The 13,680-nt window shown below is 40.5% G+C and overlaps 1 long non-coding RNA gene across 1 annotated transcript in view; it reads left to right on the forward strand.

Annotated features, from left to right (window-relative positions):
• The window catches only part of LOC110404508, a 160,593-nt gene that overhangs the window by 145,695 nt on the left and 1,218 nt on the right, over positions 1 to 13,680 (forward strand). The window contains exon 4 of the long non-coding RNA XR_002442296.1: positions 13,391 to 13,503. This is a non-coding gene — a long non-coding RNA (uncharacterized LOC110404508). The remainder of the gene's footprint in view (positions 1 to 13,390; positions 13,504 to 13,680) is intronic.

Raw genomic sequence — 13,680 nt, forward strand, 5'->3', positions numbered from 1 at the left:
CTATCAGGCATAGCCCTCAAGATGTCATGAACTTGCTTTGTGGTACCACACACTTGAATTGCTGACTTTGCAGTGACAGTACTTGTGAGATTCCCAGATCAGTTTTATGCAGTCATTAAATCGATTGCTCTGAAAGTTTCGAAGCATTTGAGTCTTCACCAAAAGCAACCTCTAGCCCATTACTTTTTAACCATATTTGCTCTATAGCATCTATAGCTAGGAAGAAACACTCAAGGTATGCTGGGAATTTGAGTTCATTCCTCTTGCAAAAGACACTAAGACAACTTTATACTGCTACATAAGGCTAATCCCTTCATATATTCTATCAGAACTGAAATAAACACAAAATGTGCCATGCACTTTCCACATAAAAGCGGGATGTCCTTTAGCATTAGAACAAGGATTCCAACCAGCCACAAAAGGTTTTCTATATTTAGAAAAGACATTTCCAGAACTGAGGGCTTTTTTGAAGAAGTATGTCTTGGAAAATAGTGGAGAGTCTGCAGGAGAGATGGGGAGCCTTTTTTTTTTTTTTTTTTTGCTTGCTGTTAAGTTGGGTCTATCTTAAAGCATCCATTAGAAGTTGATAGGGCAGATGAATGAGCATGCTGCTAAAACACCTGAATGGGGAATATTAGTGAGATAGCTCAGAAGAACGTGGATGAGAAAGGTCACAGTGACAGGGGATCACAGTGACAGGGGTGGTAACACTACTGTGTTTCCTGAAGAAGAAATAGAGCTTACCTGTCAAGGTTTGCATGGTTTTAAACACTTTGATTGTATGGAACACTTCTTTTTTTCCTTCAGCTATGTTTTAATGGCTCTATTAGCACTTGCCAAATTTTGAACATTGTTCATTTACAATATTTGCAACCCACCCCCGTAACTCTTTTACAGCTAGTCTAATACATGCTGTGTGTGTCTAATTGCCCATTATTCCATTGAAATTACAGGCAATCACATCATGTGCATTATTTTAAAAGTATTGTCATCACATGTGCCATAAATTATCAGCTTTGGAGCTACTAGCTGCATGCTTCAGCAACAGCGGGATTATTGGCTGAATATGATGTGGAATACAACATAAATATTCATGCAGAGACTGTACTCATGTTCATGAAGCATTTTCAGACTTGAGGACTCCATCACTTGCCAGCATTTCTCAGAGATGGGAGCTAGATAGATAACTCCTTGGACAATTAATTATTCATTCATTTCTCATAAGGAAAATATAATCTTCAGGCTTAGTTTCATCCGTTGTTTAAAATCCACACAGAGAAAGCCTTTCTTTCTGAAGGAAGTGAATAGCAGATGAGAAGCTCCCTGGAAGACTGTACATCCTTTCTACCTACTCTGAATTGTGTGGGTTAAAAAAGGTTTGTATCAGCAATGGGGGACAGCCAACACAGCAGAACTGTCAATTCACTGCACTTTGTGGTTGTTTTCCAAATGCAGCCTTGACAAATAAAATGAAAATAGATTTATGAAGTTTGAATAATCTGGCATGTACCTTCTTGTAATGTTATGTTGGAATGGTACTAATGTCTCCGTAGTCCACGTGTGAGGGAGGCTGCAATGCTTGCCACAGTGGCTGACATAAAGCAAGAGTCTCCTTCATTCTCCAGATGTCCTCTAGTGCAATCACTAAATGTAGAGAACCTTCACTGTTATCAGTTCAGGGTCAGCCCTACCAAAGGGTCTGACTGCCATGTTTTTCAAGGGGAATTACACCTAAAGCAGTACAGCAATCCTGAGCTTCAGTAAACTTGAGGTTTTTACTTCTCTTTTGGCCCACAGTAGCTAACAAGGATATAGTAGGTATGTGATCGTGTACATGTCAATAAAGCACTTCAAATTACTAGTGCTATGCTCAGACTATCAGAAGATTCATGTAAGGAGAGTATCCGTGTTTTGAGACTGAAATGGCAGTGAACTCTGGAGCAAAACTGTATGTAATTCATAGTCCTTTCCTGTGCAAAAAGTTATGAAAAGATGAAAACAAAAGTTTGTAGTAGATACAACTTCCACTTCAAATGGGGCTTTAGACAGTACAAGAGGCAAAAATAAGGCTGCTCAGGATATCCTAAATATTTTTTTTCTTTCTGAGTCTGTCTAAATACCCATGTGAGAGATCATCTGCCAACTACCTCACTAACAGGAAAGTTTGATAGTAGGCTAGGATTTTGAAATGTCTGCTAGATACTATACACAGAAATAGAAAGGATCTAGGTCACTATTTTATCTGCATTCTGTAAGTCAGGGCTTAAGTATGTGTAAAACAGAGCATCATTCTAGAGGCCCCTAATTTTGGTGTAATTTTAGTCAAAAGTGAGCTTGCTATCAGAATTGGTCTGACTGATCAGCACAAATAGTTAATAAGAAGGAAAAACAGAATTTGGTAATTTGTGCAATTTAGTTTCAAAGATAGGGATGTGCTGAGCTCACTTGCACTTTCTGCCTATAGTGGAGTGCACTGTGATTGCAGCTGGGCTACCTGTACATTCATTAGTACAGAAATCAGTGCCCAGAGGCAGAAGATCTTTCCCCAGTGCTGCTACAGTCAAGATCCAGAAGTGAGAAATACTTTCTGTCTTCTCAAGAAGAGACTGTTTTTATCTGTCCCTTGAAGGTGATCAGCATTTACAGCTGGTTCGATAGCCCATTTGTGCCAGAGCAGTGCAACAGGAACAAAGCATGACTGAGAGCTACATGCGATACAGTGCTGTTTAGAGCTTACTTTTTTGATCTTCCTTGACAGCTGTTTTCAAAGGCACACAGAATGGACGCTGCTATTTTACCTGTCAATTCAACCTTGTTTACACACTCAAGGAAACATTTAAATGTGCCAAGATTGTAGATTGCAGCTTTCTTTACAGTTCTTCTTTTTTTTTTTAACTGCTAAAATTGTTCCAGTAACTAATTGATTTTTGTAGAATGTGGCATTTTCTTTTGTCCACACAAGGAGTTGGGTTTCTGGGATAGAGCAGATTTCCTGATTTTCTTGATCTGTGCAGTGGGCAGAAAGCATGGTAATGAGGAGAAAGTGATTTCAAGCCAAATCACAGCAGAGAACAGTCCTTGGTTGTAGTGGCATCTATGTTAGCATGAGTAGCATGAGTCCACCCTGTGACTTTACCTCATTCCTATGGACATGACCAGGAGTTTACCACTCTCAGAGAACCTTAGTGACTGCTGGGCTAACTTCTGTGGAAGATGTATGTGGTTCTCACCCAATACACATGGATGATACCATGTTCACACAACGTCTTCAGATGAAGCAGCATGTCTGCATGAAACATTCCTTTACCTAATAGTGAAAATCATAAATAGTACCATGTACTTTTATGAAAATTCTATGAAAGCTCTACAGAACATAGCAGTGAGGAACCTCACCACATATGTGATATGCACAGTGCTGTGATGAGCATGAATGGGCTCATCCAGTACTGCAAGGGCAAATGTTCCCAGCATCAAAAGGGAGGTCAGATTGCTATTAGCTTTTGTAATACTTCTAGTAGTATCAGAATACTCTCATCTATTATTTTCGAACACTTCTGTTCTTTATACAATAGCATAGTTATTTGTACCTTCCTCATTAAGATCTCCAAAGAACTGACACCTCCTTGGTGCAAAGCAAGCTGCTAGGACATCCTAGCAGCTTGCTTTGCAACCTCTATGTTCAGCATCTGTTTGGTTTCATAAAAATCTTAGAATCACAGAATCCTTAGAGTTGAAAGGGACCTTTAAAGGCCATCTAGTCCAAATTCCCTGCAATGAACTAGGATGTCTACAGCTCAATCTGCTGCTCAGAGCCTGTTCCAGGCTGGTCTTGAAAGTCTCCAGGGATGGGGCAACCACATCTCTGGACAGCCAGTTCCAGTGCCTCACCACCCTCACTGTAAAAGGCTTTTTCCTTATATCCAACCGAAATCTACCCTCTTTTAGTTTGAAACCATTTCCCCTTATCCTGTCACCAAAGACCCTGCTAAAAAGTCTGTCCTCTTCTTTCTTACAGCCCCCTTTTAGATACTGAAAGGCCGCTCTCAGGTCTCCTCGGAACCTTCTCTTCTCCAGGCTGAGCAGCCCCAGCTCTCCCAGCCTGTCCTCGTAAGAGAGATGTTCCATCCCTTGGAAAATTTCTGTGGCCCTTCAAAATCTGCTTGTGGATATGTTGTGGTGACAGAGAATAACATGCCACTGATTTTCTGAACTTGCAGCAGTTACTAGTAAATCCTTTGCCAGCTTCTTCCACTGGCTGAGAATGGTGGATTTCATGATTTCTGTACTGAGTTGGTTTATCTTTGCATGTTTCCCTTCAGTGTTTTGGGAGTGCATCCAAATCCACACATTCTTATATAGCAAACCCAGACATTTCACAGCACTTACAAGAGAGCAAGGGAGCACACGCTCCAAAATCTGGACTACTTTATTTCTTCTAGTTGACATTTAGTAGACAGACCACTTTTGGTTAAGGTGAGTGATCCATAGGTCTATCTGTTGCAACCATCCTAAAATGCCCAAGGCATCAGGTGCTGCAGCTGCTGCCCTGCTCCGAGCTTATCTCCTTGTCCCAGCTGCTCTGCAAGATGAGCAAAGGAGCAGCTGGGGAACCTCTGCACTGTGTGAGGATGCCTTCATCCAGGAAGGATACCTTTAAGTGAGATATACCTTCAGTTCTTGTTTTGTTGACCAGGTCAGATTGGCTGGAAAAGTGCCTGGCTTGAATGTGCAGTGGTAGCAAAGCAGGTAATCAAAGGCAGGGAGAGAGAACGCTCCTTGGAGAACCAGGGCTGGCAAATAAAGGGGTTGTAACCCCTTGTTAATGAGGCTACCAATGCTGTAAAAAACAAAGGGGAAAAGAGACTTAGAGCAGCAGGAAACCAGAGGACAAACATTTTAAACCTTTTGCTGCCATCTCAGTAGATAGCTTTGATCCTCTCACAGAAACCAGTGGGGGAAAGAAATGGCACCAGAGAGGCAGAAAATCTATTTCACCCTCTTTTTTCCTCTTTTCTAATGTACTCTCCAATACAGATATGGCAAAGGTACAGAGCAGCAGGAAAGAATACAGATGATAACTGAAAGAAAAAGGGACTGTACTAAATGCTGTCCTGCTCAGTGCCTCCCTACTATGAGAAGTAATGTGACTCATTGTGCATGATGATGTGCATTACAACTATTTTAATCTCAGGATTTCAAGATTTAGGTTGAAATCTTTGATATCATGGAAATCTTGGGGTAAATTGAAGGCAAGGCCTACATATAGGGAAAAGAAACAGGAAGGGACTAATCAGAGGTGAATTTCTTTCAAAGACTGTTCTACCCAAATATCACAGAGAAATGCCTTAACAAAAGAGATGTTTTATCAAAGGAAAGCCGAAGTGAAATCATAAAAGACAAGATGAAAAATGTCTTAATATAAGATTAATAGAAACATAATTATTTTCAAATTTGCTATAGAAACAAGGGAAAGAACCTCAGATGAGACAGGAAAAAAGAAAGTGCCTAGTTATCCTGAGAGAATGATAACTGCAGTTACGTCAGTGCAAGAGAGTTCGCCTCCAGCTTAAATCTCTTCTATCCTCTCTTTTCCCCCAAGCTGTCTCAGGGTTGTCAGCACATGCTGCCTAGCTGTCACTGATTCAAGAGCTGGTCAGAGACTTTGCCAGTGCTGATGATATATTGAAAGTTCAGTTTGTAAAAGGTGAGGCCCACACCATGAAAATAACATTCCTTCAACTCTGAGTTTAGGCAAACTGTACAGCTATTGGGAATCAGAATAAGCAGTACATCATTTTGTGGAGGAATAGGTGTGATAGAGGCAACTACATGAGTCATGTGGCTTATGATGGCTAGACAACAATACATATTTTATCAGCAGCTTCCTCCAAAGCAGCACAGGAGCAGCCGGGTAATCTGTAGCCTGTTTCTCTAAAGGTGCCCATTGATTTTTTCTTACACTGTGGGCTGCTTACAAAGACTTTTACACTTCTCCATCTTGCTTCAGCCATCTCATACTCAAATTGTTTGGCCTTATTTTTACACTGAAACTCACTGCCCTGTGACAATGGTGTATTCTAATGTTTTAGGGCTTTGCTGTGCTCAGCTGATGCCCCAATTCCTTAAAGTTATGTCTAGAATCATTGGTGATTTCCTATCAAACCATACTCAATGGACAATTCTAACTACAGCAAACAGTTAAGATACCTCTGAAAAGTGAAACAATAGCTCTTCTAATCTTCGAGGTCAATATAATTTCTAGCTCCTAAAATGAGTCACTTAGCCACAAGATTTGATTTTCTTGCATATTGTTTATGGATTCATTTAATGTACAGGTGTACATACACATTCACATTACTTCCAATCTACATATCGGTTATGTAGAGGAATCTTATTTTAAAGTGCACTGAAGAACAATGACATAGATACATGAATGGCACTGCAAAATATCCTGGCTCATAATTTTTATAAAGTTTGGTTCCAATTTCATGAAACTGTTGTGCTCAGTTAACAAGCACTAGTACTAAGGCCTAATTCGAAGTCTGCTTGAGGCCATGAGAAAGATAGACTTGGGTGAGCATCTTTGCTGTACCAGAGTTCGCCAACACCCCAGTGTTATAAGTGTATAACAAATATGAGGCAGAGTTGGAGCAGCATTTGCATCTAAAAAATGTTTTCAGGTTAGTAGGCTATACTCACTCTTTCTGTTCCCAACACCCTGTGTTATTTGGATAGAACTACTGATTGTAATGAGCCTGCACAGTCTTCCTGAATATAGGACCCTGAAGCAGCACAGTCATGCTATACATAAAGTTCCTACTAGAGCCATCTGTGAAATTCACAGCCACTTTTGTGCCATAGTCAGGTGATTAAATTTACAGCAGCTCTTGGCTTAGGCCTCAAAGCAGGGTAACTTTATTATCAAGAACCATTCTCACAGCTAACATCTTGCACTTCCCACAATAGCGGTCCATGGCTTGAGGGGGAATCTGAGCTGTAAATAAATGTCATGGTTTTGTGATTTTCGGTTATTGGTATTCCACATCATAACATCATGTAGTGGATATACCTAGTTCTCAGAAGAGAAGGACTACTACAGTCCCCACGGTACTTTTCTCCTCTGTTACCATTTCCAGCCGGAGGGAAAAGATAAAAGCTCGCAGTATAAAAACTTGCAGATCACGAGACCTCGTCCCTTTTTCTGCCCGTCTCTCGTCTTGGCAGCACCTCATTCTCCAGCCATCTTATCGTCAGTAGTAGAGTAAGGCCTACCTTGATTTTGGGACATTCTTTCTCTCTGTATTGGATTTATCAGCTTAAATTGTAATTATATTGTATTATAGTGTGTTGTTTTGCATTCCGATATCTTATTTAGTAAATTAGTTTGTTTCTCCTCAGATTGTTGCCGCTGTTCTTTGCTCTCAGCGCCATCTCCTTACCCTTTTTCCCCTTTTCCCTTTTCACGGGGTGTGGACCCGTGGATCCCCCGTCCCCTTCGTCACGGAACTGGGCCGAACGCCCGTAAACCGTTGATAATAAGAAGCTATTGTAAAAATTGTTGACTGAGCCTGCAGTCCAAAATATTGATATCCACCAAATATTATCATAGTTGTCACTGTGGGGCAAGATAAGGGGAAAATCACAAAGTGTTGTTGATTTTTAAAAGTCAGCACACTTATGGCTTAAAATCCCCATGGGTGGAATCTTCTGCACATTCACAGAGATTTCTCTGAGAAAGGGGTAAACCAAAAATCCAACAGTCAATAGCTGTGTCTGAAAATCTCTCTTTCTTTTTATTTCCTATCTGGGCAGATGATAGGTTTCACCTTACTGTCCTACTGGTCTTTTCTAGGTTGAGAAAATGTATTTCAACTGGTTAAAAAATGCTGTTCATCATATACATTAAAACAGATAATATTGTTGGGGTTTTCTTTTGACAGATTTAAAAAAAATCAGAGTATCTTCAACGTAAATAAATCATAATATGTTTATTGTACTGCAACAATTGGAACAGGCTGCAATAGAGGTGGTGGAGTCACCATCCCTAGAGATGTTAAAGAAAAGGGTAGATGACGCACTGAGTGACATGGTCTGTCTAGAGTGGTCACAGGCATGGGATGATGGTTGGGTGAGATGTTCTTATTGGTCTTTCTAAACTTAATGATTCTATGATTCTAATTCAGAGAAGAAATAGAACATTACAAACCAGTTAAAAAAAAAAATCCAATTCCTGGGAGATCCGTAGGTCCCTGTGCTTTGAAAGGTTGGATGGAATAGCGTTTCCTTCTGTTGGGTCTTTCCACACCTGACAGGGACTGTCTCGTTTATTATTCTTCTGCTCACCATTATACATGGCTCTCAGGTGGAACTCTCATTGCATTTTTTGTGAACTTTTGAACACAACACTAGAATCTTTTCAATTTATAGGCCTTGGCCTGTTGAATTAATCAGCCATGAACATTTATTAATCAACTGTATTTTTAATTTTTTTATTCAACAGATATGAACATTAATTTTTAATTGAGTCATGGGCTCTTTTCAAAGAAACACAAATAATGCAAGTGTGCTCCATTTAGGTAGGTAGTCCAGCTGATCTTCTATATAGCTCTACACTGTTCCTATCTTGCCTTTTTATTTTCAGACCTGAAGCAGAATCATTAACATCATCTTCTAAAATATGGGCAAAAATAGGAATAGGTACAGAGTCTGAACTGATATAAGCCACAGATTTTCACATACTGAAAAGTTCCCCACCTTCTTTGGAACAAGGGAACTGATCTTAACACTCAATCATCCTTCACTGTTATTGCACCATGCAGAATATCCTCTCATTGCATTTATGGGGCTGTTTCCTCTCAAGGTGAAAAAAGCCATAGTTCATCTTCATACTTCCATGCATTGGAGAAATTTCTGGCCCTGAGATAGAGATACAGAAAAGTAATGTGCATACTTACATTTCTTTGCTCTTTATTTTGTTTTGTAACCATCTATTTGTGTCATTGTTCCAACACTGACCCTGCGGTCTACGTAAGTGATCACACCACCTTGTGTTATGTGTCATTAAGACTTGCAGGTCAAATACACCTGGGTCAGGAAGTACAGGGCTGTGAAACTCTAAAACAACAGCAGGTATTGTCGTGGCTGACATTCCTCCCTAGAAGTCACTTTAGAATAAAAGCACAGAATGCTGTTTTGATTCTGGAGGCAGCGGCTTTCAGATGTCTTTCACAAATTATGCAGTTCTGTCTTACAACATACAGCCACTAGAGTTCAGCTCCATAAGCACTTCTAAATTTCCAGTGTACACCTGAAACTTCCTCTTGAAATCGATAATAGACACTCAAACATGACTCAGAGGTAAGCTTTGCAGAGGCAAGCAGGTTCAAAATTTGTTGGTGTCTGATCTACAAAGATCTTTATCAGAAATCATTACCTGGAATTTTCTGGCCATAGGAATGTTTGTGGGGATGCGAACTCTGGAGACCACCTCCTAGTCAGAGAGCTGTGTTCATATGGAATCACAGAATGGCTTAGGTTGAGGAGACCTCAAACCCACCCAGCCCTAACCCCTGCCATGGGCAGGGCTGCCCCCCACCAGCTCAGGCTGCCCAGGGCCCCATCCAACCTGGCCTTGAGCCGTTTCACCTTGTCCTGTCACTATCAGACCATGTAAAAAGTCGCTCCCTCTCCAGCTTGTAAACTCCCTTCAAGTACTGGAAGGACGCAGTGAAGTCTCCCCGGAGCCTTCTCTTCTCCAGGCTGAAAAAGTCCAATTCCTTCAACCTTTTTTTATAGAAGAGGTGTTCCAGCCCTCTGATCATCTTTGTGACCCTCTTCTGGACCCTCCTCTTGTTCCGTGTTCTCTGTAAGTCTGTCAACTTGTAGTTCCCAAAGTGTAAGAACCCACTTTATACTTTGTGAAATTATCCTGAATTTTATTTTAAAAAATATAAAATGACATTTATGATGGAAGAAGGATAGGATACGGATGAGATAGGACAGGACAAGGTAGGACAGAACAGGTGTTAGAACATGTATTGGTGGATACCCTGAAAGAATACAGGGCTGAAATGTGCTTTCATACCAGATGGAATAATATCAATAGGTATATTACGTGTTCACATCTATTCAAAGAACTGCTGACATTTCTGAAGGGTATGAAAGGTGCTATAGGTTATTTGGCATTCTGAGGCTATTCCATCTGCCTTATTAGTTCTTTGTTTCCCTTGCATATATCCCCAGTAATTTTTACTCTCTAGTACTTCACATTAGCAAGTCTTTATCTTAATTGTCACTGAGTTCTAGAATCGCTTGTTCCCTACAGTGCAAATTTTACTTATGGGAATATGCCATTATTTTGCACATAGCTCCTAGGATCTGGAGAGATCATATCAAAGGTGCCAGTATTTTGTATACTGGATACTCTTGCTAAGATATTCAAGAAACAAAGAGGAAATCAAGTTGAAAGGCCTTTCATTTCTTGACCCAGAAGCTCCTGGTGTGTCAGTGAGTGCCACACAGATTAGTATGTGTGCCTCTGCTGGATAAACATACATTAGCAGTCAGTAGCATCAAAGACTGGCTTTGACACATTCATCTACAAATAGCTATTTCTCACTAGGGTATGTGAAGATCCCTCATGTTACAATATAAATGTTATATTTCTGTGACCTAGAAATAGCTGAGGTATGATCTGAAAAGTCAATAGATATTATAGATATGCTCAGAAAGCAAAAATTGTGTCAATGCTTGGAAAATGGTGAAAAAATCTCCAGTTTCCTGCAATAGTTCTATGATTCATTGTTCCCACTGCTCTCTGTGTGAAGAGAATACATATACACATATATCTCCTCCAATAACTTACAAACTAGTTTGCTGAATTTGACATGGAACCGTATGACTTAGGTGCACTATTTTCTCACAGGTTTGAAGTTGAGAACTAACTGGGTAAAACGGGGACATCAGTGAGGGACAGGCTGATGACCTCATCCCTAATTACACCAGGCTGACCACATGTGAAATAAGTGTTTTTTCTGTCTCAACTGAGGGAAAAGCATTGGTCAGAGCTTAGTTTGTTAGCAAATTCAACCATAATTCATCCATAATAAATCAGGCTTTGTTGCTTCTATTACTCCCAGAACTGTTTGTTATACGTTTGTTTCAGAGCTCTGAGCCTGCAGTAAATTTGCGGCTGTGTTTCAAACAATGACAGTGGTATATTTGGCATGGCTGTGCTGGCTCCCAGAAGTGGGACTGTAGGCATTCCAAACAAACGGAAGTTCATGTTTCCTCTTTTTTAAAAATAAAATCACCTATCATCAAATTCATCCGTGGTCAGAGCCCATAAACATGGTTTACTACTGACCACAGAGTTTTTGAAAAAGCTCACTCAAGAGTGAGCTGCTGCAGAGAGTTTGCTGCAGAGTGAGTTTCAATTTTAGTAGGGCTCTAGTTGAATTTCCTTCCTCCCTTCCTCCCTTCCTTCCTCCCTCCCTTCCGTTCCTCCCTTCCTTTTTTTTTTTTTTTCCTCAAGGATCTAACTTCAGATACCAGGATCTCTCAGCAACATGGGACTGGATGGGATCTTTTACTTCACCCTGGTTTTGGTTTGTCAATATGAATATGACTTAGCACTGTCTTTGGTGACACAATGCAGCATCTTCAGGATTTTGTTACACGGGAATGTGTAAGCTTGGGAAGTGTAAGCTAGCTGATTCACTCTGCTCTTAAGGACTCTTTTGCTGTTGTCTGCAAATCTGTCCACATTTTGTCAAGCTGTGTCCCAGTGAAAATATGAGTGAGAATATGTTTATGAGAACAGTTCTCAACAAGAGGTAGATCTGTAGTTTTCCCATTGCTTTTCCTGCTAAAACTCAGCAAGCATGGCAGAGCATGCAGCTGCCTGATGTCAGTGCAGAGAAGTCTTTGGGAACAAAACAGGATGGGAACGTGGGGTGTGGAGTGGGGAGGAGACTCTGGAGGTGATCAAGCAGCACCCTGCTGGAATAGCCTGAGAGCAAGACTACAAAGCAGATCAGGCTCAGTATTGGAGCAGGGCAGGCAGGGGTCAGGGCTTGTACAAGGAGGATTAGAAGAGGAGTGACCAGGAAAGCAGTGAGAGGATGAATGGCCAAGTCAGGAAAGGGACATGCAGCCAGTGCAGAAAACCTCTCATCCAGAGGAACTGAGGACACTGGAATTACTGTCTCTCTGTCGCTAGTAAATGCTTACAAAGCCCACTAGCACTGTTCTTGACAGTGGCCGGTCCATACGGAAAACAACTGCGCATTACAGATACCAGTTGCTTTTGAGTCAGGGAGTTTATGTGCTAGGGTGGCTCTGAAGGATGCTGCATTAGTTCTGTGCTCATCAACACAAATTTCTGAAGACAATCTGAATTTTGGTTTTCTACACCATTTGAGTATATGAGCTTTTAAACTCAACCTTTAATTCTCCTCATACGTGTGTATTTGGAGAGAGAATTGATTAAAGATAAAACACTAGGAAACAGAGTTGAGTTATAAGCAATACAGCTTGCACACATCCTCAACTAAAAGATATTCATACAAGGTTGTTTCTAGCTTTTTCTCCCCTCTTTCTCTGCACATAGCCAGACAAAATGGGATGTTTTCCTAAACTAGTACAGATTATGTTTGCTGGCAATGCTAATAGAACATAGAAACTCAAGCCTTTTTGTTGCCCCTGCTGTTTAAATGGACCGACTATTCAGCATTATAAGTACAGCTGTAGTCTTTTTGTCCAGCACAAATGACTTATTAAACTATGAAATGCGGGTTTGGAAGAAAAAGGAGGAGCAGAAATAATTGTGAACATTATTTCTATTTTATGACAATGCTCTGAAGTAAGGAAAAAACACTGAAGCTTTGAGTGCTACAGTAGGAAAACTTGGACTCAAATAATTTTAAATCTGCTTTTCCATACCCCTCAACAGCCTTCCCTGTCTGCAGTAACAACATGCTCTCTGATCTCCTTCAAGCTATACACACAAAGATTGCTAAAGCCATCTTTTTTTGCCTTTTGACCTGATTATGACACTTCCAGCTTTGGAACGTTATTTATGCTATCTTCTTGTGTCTGTTCCTTTCTTCTTTCTGCTGTCTTCTTCAAAGACCCACACAATTCTTTTCTTCCTTATTTAATCCTTCTGACATGCTTCCAAATGCCCTCACTCCTCTGCAGGTGCTTCCCAATCTTTTCTGTCAATTTAGACAAGAATTGGTTCCTATAGGCCCAAATATTATTAAGATTTTGCAGTGTTTAGGGATCAGATCTGAAATAGAAAATATTCTGAACAGAGAAAACGTAACACATTGCATAATCTTTATTTAGGAAGATTTTTCTGAAGCTTCCTCTGAACCTTTTTTCACAGCAAAATGAGTTCTTACACTGACTGTGGAAAGACTGCGTAGCAACCTGATGGAGAGAGACGCAGATCCTGGGATCCATAAGAACATTGCCTTTGTCTGGAATGCTTCTCTTGAGGTTTGTTTATCTTTGGTATGAGCTACAGTTTAGTCAAATGCCAAAATCATCATCCCACATTTACGTAGATCTTGTGATTACCATCTAGAGAGAAAGTTGTTCCTACCACACATAAAAAGAAAGCCTGCTTGATAAAGATTATAATTTGAAGACATCCCTCGCCTCGCCTCGCCTCGC

This window comes from Numida meleagris, chromosome 1 (assembly GCF_002078875.1).
Source record: "Numida meleagris isolate 19003 breed g44 Domestic line chromosome 1, NumMel1.0, whole genome shotgun sequence".
Classification (NCBI taxonomy): domain Eukaryota; kingdom Metazoa; phylum Chordata; class Aves; order Galliformes; family Numididae; genus Numida; species Numida meleagris.